This window comes from Nerophis lumbriciformis, linkage group LG36 (genome assembly GCF_033978685.3).
Source record: "Nerophis lumbriciformis linkage group LG36, RoL_Nlum_v2.1, whole genome shotgun sequence".
Taxonomy (NCBI): Eukaryota; Metazoa; Chordata; class Actinopteri; order Syngnathiformes; family Syngnathidae; genus Nerophis; species Nerophis lumbriciformis.
In genome coordinates, this window is record NC_084583.2 from 690001 (window position 1) to 695000 (window position 5000).

Sequence of the window (5000 nt, forward strand, 5' to 3'; positions counted from 1 at the left end):
ATACTACAAGTGGTCCAAAGTAGCGATGGGATTTTATAGCTCTTTGAGGAACTGTTCTTTTTAAAGAACTGTTCAAAACCCCGGCTCGTTATTATAATTAGTATTGTATTTAATTATTTATTGAAACAATCACTAGTATCAGTTATACTAGGGCTTCTAAACATGTTTGCCTTCGTTGACGTCACGATGCTTCCGGAAGTTAGGTGCAGCTACGGAATTGGAGAGGGGACAAAATACTACTTGTAGTCCAAAGTAGAGAAGGGGATATATAGCTCTTTGAAGAGCCATTCTTTTTAAAGAACTGTTCAAAAAGCAGACTCGTTATTATAGTTAGTATATATATATTTCTTTATTAAGGAAACAATCACTAGTATCAGTTTTACCAGGGCTTCTAAACATGTTTGCCTTCGTTGACGTCACGATGCTTCCGGAAGTTAGGTGCAGCTACGGAATTGGAGAGGGGACAAAATACTACGTGTAGTCCAAAGTAGAGAAGGGGATATATAGCTCTTTGTGGAGCCGTTCTGTTTAAAGAACTGTTCAATAATCCGTCTCGTTACTATAATTTGTATTTTTTATTATTTTTAAGGAAACAATCACTGGTTCAGTTATACCAGGGCCTCTAAAGAGGGCTTTTTTTTTTTTTTTTTTTTTACTTCGTTGACGTCACGGTACTGCCGGAAGTTAGGTGCAGCTACGGGATTGGGGAGGGGACTAAATACTACATGTAGTCTCTCTTTGAGGAGCCTTTCTTTTTAAAGAACTGTTCGAAAACCCAGCTCTTTATTTTAATTAGTATATTTTTTTTAAATTAAGAAAACAATTACTAGTATCAGTTATACCAGGGCTTCAAAATAGGGCTTTTTTTTAAAAACTTCGTTGACGTCACGATACTTCCGGAAAATAGGTGAAGCTACGGAATAGGGGAGGGGACAAAATACTAATTAGTCCAAATTAGGGATTTTATGGCTCTTTGAGGAGCCGTTCTTTCTAAAGAACTGTTCAAAAATCTGGCTCGTTATTATAATTAGTTGTTTTTTTTTACGAAAGGAAACAATCACTAGTATCAGTTATACTAAGGCTTCTAAATATTTTTTCCTTCGTTGACGTCACGATACTTCCGGAAGTTAGAGGTGCAGCTACGGGATAGGAGAAAGGACAAAACTAAATGTAGTCCATCCATCCATCCATCTTCTTCCGCTTATCCGAGGTCGGGTCGCGGGGGCAGCAGCTTAAGCAGGGAAGCCCAGACTTCCCTCTCCCCAGCCACTTCGTCCAGCTCCTCCCGGGGGATCCCGAGGCGTTCCCAGGCCAGCCGGGAGACATAGTCTTCCCAGCGTGTCCTGGGTCTTCCCCGTGGCCTCCTACCGGTCGGACGTGCCCGAAACACCTTCCTAGGGAGGCGTTCGGGTGGCATCCTGACCAGATGCCCGAACCACCTTATCTGGCTCCTCTCGATGTGGAGGAGCAGCGGCTTTACTTTGAGCTCCCCCCGGATGGCAGAGCTTCTCATCCTATCTCTAAGGGAGAGCCCCGCCACTCGGCGGAGGAAACTCATTTCGGCCGCTTGTACCCGTGATCTTGTCCTTTCGGTCATGACCCAAAGCTCATGACCATAGGTGAGGATGGGAACGTAGATCGACCGGTAAATCGAGAGCTTTGCCTTCCGGCTCAGCTCCTTCTTCACCACAACGGATCGATACAGCGTCCGCATTACTGAAGACGCCGCACCGATCCGCCTGTCGATCTCACGATCCACTCTTCCCCCACTCGTGAACAAGACTCTGAGGTACTTGAACTCCTCCACTTGGGGCAAGATCTCCTCCCCAACCCGGAGATGGCACTCCACCCTTTTCCGGGAGAGAACCATGGACTCGGACTTGGAGGTGCTGATTCCCATCCCAGTCGCTTCACACTCGGCTGCGAACCGATCCAGTGAGAGCTGAAGATCTTGGCCGGAGGAAGCCATCAGGACCACATCATCTGCAAATAGCAGTGACCTAATCCTGCAGCCACCAAACCAGATCCCCTCAACGCCTTGACTGCGCCTAGAAATTCTGTCCATAAAGGTTATGAACAGAATCGGTGACAAAGGGCAGCCTTGGCGGAGTCCAACCCTCACTGGAAACGTGTCCGACTTACTGCCGGCAATGCGGACCAAGCTCTGACACTGATTATACAGGGAGCGAACTGCCACAATCAGACAGTCCGTTACCCCATACTCTCTGAGCACTCCCCACAGGACTTCCCGGGGTACACGGTCGAATGCCTTCTCCAAGTCCACAAAGCACATGTAGACTGGTTGGGCAAACTCCCATGCACCCTCAAGGACCCTGCCGAGAGTATAGAGCTGGTCCACAGTTCCACGACCAGGACGAAAACCACACTGTTCCTCCTGAATCCGAGGTTCGACTATCCGGCGTAGCCTCCTCTCCAGTACACCTGAATAGACCTTACCGGGAAGGCTGAGGAGTGTGATCCCACGATAGTTGGAACACACCCTCCGGTTCTCCTTCTTAAAGAGAGGAACCACCACCCCGGTCTGCCAATCCAGAGGTACCGCCCCCGATGTCCACGCGATGTTGCAGAGTCTTGTCAACCAAGACAGCCCCACAACATCCGGAGCCTTAAGGAACTCCGGGCGGATCTCATCCACCCCCGGGGCCTTGCCACCGAGGAGCTTTTTAACTACCTCGGCAACCTCAGCCCCAGAAATAGGAGAGCCCACCACAGATTCCCCAGGCCCTGCTTCCTTATAGGAAGACGTGCTGGTAGGATTGAGGAGGTCTTCGAAGTATTCCCTCCACCGATCCACAACATCCGCAGTCGAGGTCAGCAGAGCACCATCCCCACCATACACGGTGTTGACACTGCACTGCTTCCCCTTCCTGAGGCGGCGGATGGTGGTCCAGAATTGCTTCGAAGCCGTCCGGAAGTCTTTTTCCATGGCCTCCCCGAACTCCTCCCATGTCCGAGTTTTTGCCTCCGCGACCGCTGAAGCCGCACACCGCTTGGCCTGTCGGTACCTGTCTGCTGCCTCAGGAGTCCCATGAGCCAAAAGAACCCGATAGGACTCCTTCTTCAGCCTGACGGCATCCCTAACCGCCGGCGTCCACCAACGGGTTCTAGGATTACCGCCACGACAGGCACCAACTACCTTGCGGCCACAGCTCCAATCGGCCGCCTCGACAATAGAGGTACGGAACATTGTCCACTCGGACTCAATGTCCAGCACCTCCCTCGTGACATGTTCAAAGTTCTTCCGGAGGTGGGAATTGAAACTCTCTCTGACAGGAGACTCTGCCAGGCGTTCCCAGCAAACCCTCACAATGCGTTTGGGCCTGCCAGGTCTGTCCGGCATCCTCCCCCACCATCGCAGCCAACTCACCACCAGGTGGTGATCGGTAGAAAGCTCCGCCCCTCTCTTCACCCGAGTGTCCAAAACATGAGGCCGCAAATCCGATGACACAACTACAAAGTCGATCATGGAACTGCGGCCTAGGGTGTCCTGGTGTCAAGTGCACATATGGACACCCTTATGTTTGAACATGGTGTTTGTTATCGACAATCTGTGACGAGCACAAAAGTCCAATAACAGAACACCACTCGGGTTCAGATCCGGGCGGCCATTCTTCCCAATCACACCTCTCCAGGTTTCACTGTCGCTGCCAACATGAGCGCTGAAGTCCCCCAGTAGAACGAGGGAATCACCCGGGGGAGCACTCTCCAGTACTCCCTCGAGTGAATCCAAAAAGGGTGGGTACTCTGAGCTGCTGTTTGGCGCGTAAACGCAAACAACAGTCAGGACCCGTCCCCCCACCCGAAGGCGGAGGGAAGCTACCCTCTCGTCCACCGGGTTGAACTCCAACGTGCAGGCTTTGAGCCGAGGGGCAACAAGAATTGTCACCCCAGCCCGTCGCCTCTCACTGCCGGCAACGCCAGAGTGGAAGAGAGTCCAGCCCCTCTCAAGAGATGTGGTTCCAGAGCCCTTGTTGTGCGTCGAAGTGAGTCCGACTATATCTAGCCGGAACTTCTCCACCTCACGCACTAGCTCAGGCTCCTTCCCCCCCAGCGAAGTGACGTTCCACGTCCCAAGAGCCAGCTTCTGTAGCCGAGGATCGGACCGCCAAGTGCCCTGCCCTCGGCTGCCGCCCAGCTCACACTGCACCCGACCTCTATGACCCCTGCTATTGGTGGTGAGCCCATTGGAGGGGGGACCCACGTTGCCTCTTCGGGCTGTGCCCGGACGGGCCCCATGGGCACAGGCCCGGCCACCAGGCGCTCGCCATCGTGCCCCACCTCCGGGCCTGGCTCCAGAGGGGGGCCCCGGTGACCCGCGTCCGGGCGAGGGAAATCTGGGTCCTTGGTTTGTGTTCTTCATCGAGGTCTTCGAGCTGCTCTTTGTCTGATCCCTCACCTAGGACCAGTTTGCCTTGGGAGACCCTACCAGGGGGCATAGAAACCCCCGGACAACATAGCTCCTAGGATCATTGGGACACGCAAACTCCTCTACCACGGTAAGGTGGCAGCTCAGAGAAGAGTAAAAGTAAATGTAGTCCAAATTAGGGATTTATAGCTCTTTGAGGACACGTTTTTTTTTTTAAAGAAAAACCTGGCTCGTAATATATATATATATATATATATATATATATATTTTTTTTTAAAGGAAACAATGACTAGTTTCAGCTATACCTGGGCTTTTAGACATTTTTTTTGACTTCGTTGGCCCAACTTTTCCACTACAGAGGGACCCGGGACCCACTTAACTACTAACGCTAAAGTTGGTCTTGATTTTAGTCCTATTCAATATTTATATTTAACAGACTTAATGTTTACAACTTTGTCAAATGATATGAAACCATGTGTTAATCCCAGATAGTGTTATTTTTCTAATAACACATACGCCTCAGGTTTAGATCAGGCTGTTTTTTGTTGTGCTATAATAAATACACTAAATGAATAATGTTTCTTAACTAAAATGTCAATAAAATTAAAGTGTA

The 5000-nt window shown here is 50.4% G+C and overlaps 1 protein-coding gene across 4 annotated transcripts in view; it reads right to left on the reverse strand.

Annotated features, from left to right (window-relative positions):
* The window catches only part of stard14 (START domain containing 14), a 39242-nt gene that overhangs the window by 28492 nt on the left and 5750 nt on the right, over positions 1 to 5000 (reverse strand). The window contains exon 1 of one of the 4 annotated variants that reach the window (XM_061930601.2): positions 1 to 238. This exon is cut by the window's left edge and continues 428 nt beyond it. The exons of the other annotated variants lie outside the window; for them this stretch is intronic. The gene's annotated coding sequence lies outside the window, so the exon portion shown is untranslated. Of the gene's footprint in view, positions 239 to 5000 lie in introns of those variants that run through there. 4 annotated transcript variants of the gene reach the window in all.